We start from the raw sequence: 9,817 nt of genomic DNA, 5'->3' as shown, positions 1-9,817 counted from the left end.
CTCCACTGAAACTTGGGTAAGAAACAGGAGAACCTCTGGCTAAGGAAGGACAAGGTTTTTAAGCTTGTCCGTTGAGACTCACCTCTCCTTCCTGGGAGCTATTCGGTTTCTTTACCTTTAGAATCTATCTAGAAGTCATTCACCAAAAATACAAAAACAATCTTTGAAAAGTATTTTGACTCAACACTTGTGAAGCTTTTCAAAACTCTTTTGAAAATCTTTTCTCTACTTCACAAGTATGAGTAACTCTAGTATTCAAGGCACTTTTCATCATGATGAGGACAATATGGAATTGAGAGAGGAACTTAATAGAACTAAAGATGAGTTAAATGAACTCAGACAGATGGTTGCAAACCTCACTTGCAATTAGAGAGGACAAAATGATGAGGAACACTCTCATAGGCAACACCATGATAATGGTGATCATTCCCAACATAGTGATCACAATAGTTTTCATCCTTTTGATCACTATCAACACCCTCCTAGGAGACACCACCATCATAGGAACCATCATGTGGAACCCAAACTTGACCTTCCTCCCTTCTATGGCAGAGACAATGTGGAAGAATATTTTGAGTGGGAGATGAAGGTTGAACAGATTTTTGAATGTTACCACATAGATGATAGGAGGAGAGTGACCTTAGCCACCTTGACTTTTCAAGGAGCAGCCCTCTATTGGTGGACCTCCATCATTAGAGATCAAAAGATGCATGGCGACTATACCATCCAATACTGGAATGAGTTAAAGGCAGCCTTGCATCAGAGGCATATTCCAGCCTATTATGCCAGAGAGGTCATGGACAAGCTCCATAGACTTCAACAAAGAAACATGAGTGTTGAAGAATATAGACAAAAGTTGGAATTAATCATGTTAAGAGTTGGAATCAAAGAGGAAGAGAGATTCACCACAGCTAGGTTCCAAAGCGGTCTTAACTATGAGATCATAGATAAGGTAGAACTTTTACCTTATTAAGATTTCAATGATTTTGTGCAGCTATGTGTGAGAGTGGAAGAACAAATTAGAAGAAAAGCTTCCACTAAAAGGAACTATCCTACCACCTCTAGTATAGGACAAATCCTAAGAGGGAGGGTAGTCCAAAGAGGTATGACAAACCTCAAGAAAAAGAAAAAGAAAAAGTGAGAGGTAAAGAAAAAGAGAGAGAGCGAGAAAGAAATACCTTTCACAAAGAATCTTCAAAAGAAACAAGGGGTAGAAAGACCAAATGCTTTAAGTGTGGAGAGAGAGTGTTAGAATCGCTGCAACGGAATTATTAGCGTGGAACCAACCAAGAGGGGGGGTGAAATTGTTATATACTATTATTTTGCCTTTTATTATTTTTCTCTTAATTTTTCTTACTGAGCAGATAATTAAATATAAATGACAGAGTAAGGGAAAGAGAAAAATTGCACAGGTGATTTTATCCTGGTTCAGATCACTCGGATCCTATGTCCAGTCGCTTATCTCAAACAAGATAAACCTTTTTCACTAACACAAAACAGTTACAAATATTAATCACAAAGAAAAACAATTTGTAAGAGTTTAGAAATACCACCTCTCTTGAAACCACAAGAGATGAACTTACACTTCCTTTGAATCTTCACAAAGGATGACCACCTCCTTCGAATGATTCACGAAGGATGATTCTCTTCCAGGCACTTCCTCGGATACACCAAGGATGAACAAGCTATTCCTCTGTCACCGTAGTAGCACTTCAGGACTTTGCAGACAAGAGTTTCCTTAGCTTCAACAGAGTTCTCAAAGAGTTCAGAGATCTTTAGCACAAGGGAAGAGTTATTTTTGAGATAAAGAGTGAGCCATTTTATAGACTCAGCCTAATACTCTTCCATTCTTCGAAAACGGGCCATCTAACGCATATAATCGATTAACACAAGTATTAATCGATTAAAATGAGTACAACGACTAGTTTTTCAAATCTGAAACCCACAACGGCTAGTGTTAATCGATTATTCTCAGGCATAATCGATTCACTAATCGATTATTATAGTGGCAATTGGGTTTTCAGTGCCAGCCTCGTTTTAATCGATTAAAACTGGGTTTAATCGATTAAGACGGCTTGTGGATGATTCTCAACAGCAAGTAAATCAAATATAAATTACAAGAATCAACCCTAATACATATTTGAGCACTATTACATCAACTTTGATTATTATAAAAGCTTTATAAAATACAGAGATCTTCAATCTGTCTTTATGGATCTTGACTTGTGCAAATCTGTTCATCATCAAAACTTCATCTTTGATTTTTGCTAACATTCTCCCCCTTTTTGATGATGATAAAAAATTCTTCTGAGTTTAAAGCTTTTTAATAATCTGAAACAACCACAACTCACGAAAGGAGAGATTAATAGAAAAATAACGAAATAAAGAGTTTAAAATAAAGAGTTTAAACTATCTTCTCCCCCTTTTTGATCATAAGAAAAAAAATGGGCTCCCCCTTAATAAAAACAAAGTATGCATAGAAAAAGAAATGAACAACAACTTGTTATTGAATTTTAAAAAGAAGATGCATACAATCAGAAAGATAAACAACAAAACAAACAAAGAGGATCTAGAACTCATCACTTGCGTCACTATTAAAGTGTCGCTCTAATCCTGAAATCCTAGTGTCTAGATTCCTGAGATGAGTACATATTTCTTCGTGGCGAGTGTTTTGAATGTTCATCATCTCATTTTGGAGGCGAGCCATCTCAGTCATTTGTCTAGAGAGACTCTCTAGACTGTATTCCTCATGCACTTGAGATGGGCCGACAGCATGTGTGGGGTCAGGCATGGGGATATCCACAGCTTCGTCTTCATTTTCTTGCCTACCAAGGGCATCCTTAGGGTGGATGTAGGAGAGTCCTTGTTTGATAAAACCCATTTGCCTCAGGGAGTTATCTCCAACCTTATGACCCGGAAGAACAGTCTCATAATGTTCATTTGTGACATCTACCCCTTTGTACTCACAAATTTGGGAAACAAGAAGAGGATATGGAAGAGGTGCAGCATCTAACCTTTTGGCCTTGAACATTATTGTTTGTATCAGGTGAGGCCAATTCAGTGGAATGCTCTGAAGTATTCCATACATAATGATGAGATCAGTCTAAGAGCATTGGGCATGATTTGACCCTCTAGGGCACAAAAGCCACACAATAAGGTAGTGCAAAAGGCGTTCTTCCATCTTGAGTCCACCAGCAAGGAAGAGACGAGCATTATGTTGTCGAGGATTGCGGAGAAATGACTGGTACACCATTATCTTGTTGAATTGAGCAAAGTCATTTGGAACAAGTTGAGAATTTTCTAAAACAAGGACTTTTGCTACATTCGTCCAAATGTCATTGTCCAAGACAATGTCCACACCTTTCACCCTTGTTTGGAAGAACCCATCACGAACCTTTAAATTAAAATAGAAGATGCGAACAAGATCCGGATAGTACCTTCCACGAAGTTCCATTATGTGTTGAACTCCTTGTTCAACGATGAGATTGGGAAAGGACATTATTCTTCTGAGTGTCCTCACAAACGGTCCACTTATCTCTTAGACCATCAAAGTCAAAATGAAGATTCTTCTAATGACTCAGATACTTCTATATCTGAGGAAGAAGCCTTACCTTGTGAAGGTGAGTTATTATTGGTAAGACGACTTCTTGGAAGTCAAACCAATGAACTAGAACAATCACAAAGGGAAAACCTATTCCGAACAAGATGTAAAATCTTTGAAAACACTTGTTCATTGATTGTGGATAGTGGTTCCTCTTGCAATTGTTGTAGTTCTAGAGTGGTGAACAAATTGGCCTTACCTACTATTTCTCATCCCAAGCCTTATAAGCTTTAGTGGATAACAGAGGATGAAGAAATAGTTGTGAACACACAGGTAACCATACCAATATCCATTGGCAACTATGAAGAAAATGTTTTATGTGATGTTGTTCCAATGGATGTTGGGCATGTATTACTTGGTAGGCCATGTTTGATCATAATTCCACTCATGATGGCTATACCAACAAAATAACTTTCCTCCATAAAGGAAATAAAATCACATTGATTCCTCTTACACCTGAACAAGTGAAAGAGGATGAGAAAAAAATCAAAGAAATTGAAAAAGAAAGAAAACCAGAAAATAGGTTGGACAAGCAACCTACTCAAGAAAAGAAGAAGGAGACAAAGGTATGCATGTTGTTAACTTCTTCATTAAAAGGTAAATACTTTGACTATTCTTCTCAAGAACATCACTTTGTTTCTTCATTTTATCATGGGGAATGTTCAAAACAAAGTGAATTCAAAAAAAGGCCAATACTTCTTATAAAACCATTTTTGTCAAAAGGCCTTCATTTTATCTTCTTATCTTTGCCTATACCTCATTCATCATACTAATTTTTGTTATTTTTTGTAGATATATTTTTGACCCCAGTGGCCAAAAACAACCAAAGTTGTGCTTCTTTCTTTCTTCCCGATTTGAGGACAAATCCTTTTAAAGAGGGAGGGAATGATGGCAACCCCTTTAGGGACTTACCATCCAAAGAAGTATCAACTTTACTCTAAGACCAAGAAAGGGAAGTTGAATAAAGGACTTAATCTTTCCTTTCTAAAGTCTTAAAATGTTCTTCTTTAACTAAATACCTTTACTTTGTTTTATAGGTCAGCAATAAAGGTGGGGAAACCATGTGTACACATCCTATGGAAGACTTGGAACCTATAGCAAACAGTCGAGAAGCCTTGCTGCTGTTAGTCACCAAATAGCCAAGTTGGAAGTACATTTTACATGTGCATCACGTGGAACACAAGCCAACCATGTGGCTTCCCTAATTCAGCACATTTTCAATAAAGTGCAAATGAAACACATGGCCTGGAAGGAGCTCCTGCACGTTTGGATTCTGCACGTTTCAAATGTAGCTGATGTAGCTTTCATTGTACATTTCCAAGCTCATCTTTGCCTATAAAAAGAGAGCTTCATCATTTGTAAACTGAACTTGAATTGATATAGTGAAATGCTGTTGGATTGTTTCCAGCCATTACTTCTTCAAGTTCTTTGCATTGTGCCACTTTAGCACACTTATCCTCTAGCTTCCTTCCCTCTTGGAAGGCTTCCTGAGCTAGAACCTTTGCATTTACACTCCAAAAACTACACCTGACATTCTAACACACATCTACCGTGAACTACCTTCACCAAGCATTTCTTCACTCCGCTGTCACGTTCTGCTTCAAGGAGCTGTCTAGTTTCAAAGACTAGGAACGCTTCTATCAGTATCACTACAAAATTTTAGATTTTTACCGGGGGTTATTTTTTTCGTTTCCGGCAGTTTTAGCCCCCGGAAAGTATGTTACCCGAGGTTAGGAAAACCCTGGGAAAAGCTGTGGAAAGCCACTGGAAAAATTGCGTCACTATTAGTGGGGTTTTCCTAGAATCGCCGAAATTAGTGGGAGTTTTGCTGAAACCACCGGAATTAACGGGGGTTTGCTGAAACCACCGGAAATGTGTACAAATTATTATTTTTTTTAGTTTTTGATTGTAATAAAATGAGATTATAACAAAATTAGTTTTATTAACCAAACAAACAATAAAATAATATGAAATAAAACTGAATATTATATATAAAAAAACTACATTATGTTTATACAACTAATTATTCATATATTAAAAAGAAAAATGTTCAATACTAAATTAACATACTAAAAATATGTTCGTTACATTACTAAAAAAAACTAATAAACAATTTCTAATTTTGTTTGAGCTCGCTGGCTGCCCATGAAAATCAAATTTTGCAACTTTTCCTTGTACATCTTTTGGTATAGCAAATCCCTGAAATCAAAGACTATATTATAATCAAAACACATTAACCAAAAATAAACCAAAATTTGGAAGTAAATATACCTGGCCAAGCATCGTTGCCTCTACTTCAATACCCCCAACACCCCATCCAGCAACTCCAAGCCAATCAATCATTGTTGTATGTGAATCAATCCCAACAACACTGTTAGGATAAAGCAGGCCTTCATAGTTGAAAACAACACGTCCAAGATATTCAAGATTAACCTACAACAAGACATAAACAAGTCCCCGGAATTAACACCCCATCCAACAACTCCAAGCCAATCAATCATTGTTGTATGTGAATCAGTCCCAACAACACTGTCAGCATAAAGCAGGCCTTCATAGTTGAAAACAACACGATATTCAAGATTGACCTATAACAAGACATAAACAAGTTCCCGGAATTAACATCCCATCCAGCAACTCCAAGCCAATTAATCATTGTTGTATGTGAATCAGTCCCAACAACGCTGTCAGGATAAAGCAGGCCTTCATTGTTGAAAACAACACGTCCAAGATATTAAGATTAACCTACAAGACATAAGCAAGTCTCCGGAATTAACAAGAAATTTTTAGATTACTTTTATCTCTAAATCTATACTTTCAATATAATCAACGTGAGATGCACACTATTCTTAAAAAGTCAATATAATTACACACACCCATAAACAAGTCCCCGGAATTAACTGAATATACTTTTAGTTATGAATATTACACATTCCATTTACTTTTATATTGTATTTTAATATATCATTTAAGAGTGACATGATTGTTCAATTATGAGGTACACATATTGTAACTAAATATAAAATCAGTTTTAACTCAATAATTCTTTTTGTTGATTTATAAATTTGATTATTAGAAAAGTATTTTTGGAACTGTGGTCTTAATATAATAATAGTATAGACACAACACCCAGACAAAAATGTTTCCTTCTCCTTCCATGAATATTGTCATCAACCTTCATTTCTTACTGTGCTTTGAGTTTAACCTGAGATCCATAAAAGTACACACTCCACACCTCTTCTTCCTTTCTTCAGATCTTCACACCAGTAGTAGCCATGCTCAAAATACTAACCAGGTTCCTCATCTTCAACATCAATCCCTTCATTCTCACTCACAGTCACATCAAACCTTAATGACTTAATTAATTATTTTGCTTCATGTCTTCTCTCTTCTTAATTAATCATCACTTCCAGGTTTCAACTATTATGTGTTTTAGTGTAAACTTTTTCTTCTGATTATGTTAACTAACTAATCTTTTTGCAGGGTGTTCAAGCACACCACCCTAGCCAATTTGCTTCAAAAACGCACCAGATTCTATGCAACTATGGTTGGTGAAAGAAGGTGAGTCTCTTTAAAGCTTTTTACTACCATTGCCAGACGTTTAAGTCCTGCTTCATTTTTTTGAATGCTATTATTTATCTAAATTCTTTCTTTGTAAGGAAATGAAAAACAAATTTGATCCTTCATACCAGAGACTTTTGTTCAAAGTTTGTGTTTAGACAAATTGTAAACAATAGACAAGTATACATAGATACCTTGTTGTTATTGATTTGAAAAGTTAATTATATACCATCCAAAAGTTTTCTTTAGTGGACACAAAGAAATATCATAATATTAAGTATATAATATTAAGTTGGACACAAAGAACTATAATCTCACCCCACGTTTCTCCAAACGTGTTGAGAGAGCTTTGACGACATTTGGGGCCTTCCTTTTTTCCAAATAAAAGCTGACCTTCTGAGTGTCGTCAAAATGGGTTGAAACGCGTGAGCCAACCCGCCTCACCACGGGTTTGAGTCGGGTTGGGTTGGAAAAAAATGCAAAATTTTTTATGCGAGCCAATTTTGACCCGGCTCACTAAAAACCCAGCTCACACGGGTTGAACCCGTGGTGGGTCGGGTTGACTCACCAACCCACCTATTTTTTTTAATTAAATTAAATTAATTATTCAAATCCTATTTTTTTATTGAAATCAAATTAATTAAATTAATTATTCAAAATGCACAACTTTTACTTAGCAATAGAGCATTTCGCGTTGTTGTCTTTCCAAAAGTTCCCCTCCGCAAATAAAACCCTAAAATTATAGATTGGATAATATTATAAATGGAGATAAAGAAGAAGATGTTTCAAGAGAGCATAATACTGTGGATTTATCCATTCAAGACTCCAATTTAATAGATGAATAATATTATAGATTGGATAATTCGGGAATATATCATTTGTTTTATCTTGTTTTTAGACCTATCTACAAGCATGAAAATTTTATCTTGTGCTATATATTTTTGTTAACGCCTATATGTAGTTTCTTGTATGTCTCACTAAATTAAATTGACAAAATTTTACGCTTGATAGCTTAGAATATATATAACAATATATTTCTTTTGTTTCATTTTCTTTTATATCAATTGGTCCAATTATTACTATTTCAATTTGATCGATCAAAGTAACATGTTATAAGAATCTGAGAAGAAGAAGATGAAAAAAAAGTTAATTAAGTGAGCTAATGAGCCAACCCGTTTAACCCACCAACCCGTGATGGATCGGGTCGGGTTCAAATTTTTTTGGCTCGCTAATAAATGAGTCGGGTTGGGTTGACTCACTAAATGGTCAACCCGTGGTGGGTCGGGTCGAGTCGAGCCGGGTTACCCGTTTTGACAGCTCTACTTGTGAGGCTATTGTTCTGTTTCTAATTGCAGTTACTCTAGAAATTTCAAAGAAAACAAGTTGATAAAATAATATCAATGCTTCTATATAATAGCTAATACCAAAATTCATTTAAGTTCATTCTGCTGAGCATGATTCAACATATAAAAATTCTGATAAGTATCTTATTTTTTATAATTAAAAGATTATAAGGTAGTTACATACTTGCATAGTTAGTTCAGGAAACTTGGTTGTTTCCTCCAAAACCACCTCTCTGTCCCACTTGTGATCCAGATACTGTTTCCAACCATCACTGGGTACCATGGATTCACCATATGTAATCTCAGTGCCCACAAACATTATAGTGATATTAGTAGTCAACAAAGGTTTATGTTTTCTTAAATCTCCATAAACAGTAGGCGATCTCCTAGTGGAGAAAACTAGTAGAGAATCATGACGATAAATGCAATTTGAATCAAACTTTAAGGATAAATATTTGCTATGGACATGGAAAAGACAAATGTTTGTCGCTTCTCCCATTAAATATATGTATGAGTCAAGGATAGGTAGACTTTAAATAAGCAAGACATTTGTTCTCTTATTATACCAAAAAATCAAAAATAAGATTTTATTAGAAGCCACCATGAACACATTCAGCATGAGATTCACGTAAAACATCTAGTAACAATTCAGGAAATCAAGATGCATAAACTTACCACTTAAGAAACAAATTATTACAAGTTTCAAGAGTTGGAACAATTTAGAAGTATATATAACAATTTCATGATTAGATCATGAATAAAATACTATATTTCAGACATAAGCAGAAAGAACATAAATGAAAAGTGGACTCACATATTACAATTACTTTGTAACTCTAGAACCGATAAATTGAGTGTCGCATTTTGAGTAATTGCCTGGTATTTTTGAGCAACTGCTCCAAGTTGACTAATCTGCAGAGAATAATTGAATACATACAAGATCGCTCTCTCACCCTTGCATGGCGTTACACGTGTCACCATGGTCATTGGCCACTAGCTTAAGTTGCTCAAACCATAGAAGGCTTATTCGGCAATGTAGAGATATGGTGGGAATGGATAAAGATATTAGACTCCCGGATGCATAAATTAAGTGAAATGAAAATGTAATCAAATGAAATTCTTGTCTAAATACTCAACCCAAAATAAACATAAAATGAATGATATTACATTATCAATTTCAGAATAACTGTTGAGATTTCACTTATCATTATTATTGAATTGGATTTGTACAACTTCATTTCTCATTTCATCAACCAAGCAATCACCAAGGACGATTTCACACTACGCATTATATATACGTAAAAGAGGGATTTGG

This window comes from Vigna angularis, chromosome 4 (genome assembly GCF_016808095.1).
Source record: "Vigna angularis cultivar LongXiaoDou No.4 chromosome 4, ASM1680809v1, whole genome shotgun sequence".
Lineage (NCBI taxonomy): Eukaryota > Viridiplantae > Streptophyta > Magnoliopsida > Fabales > Fabaceae > Vigna > Vigna angularis.
The sequence above is the reverse complement of the archived record's forward strand: the minus strand, read 5'-3'. Positions refer to the sequence as shown.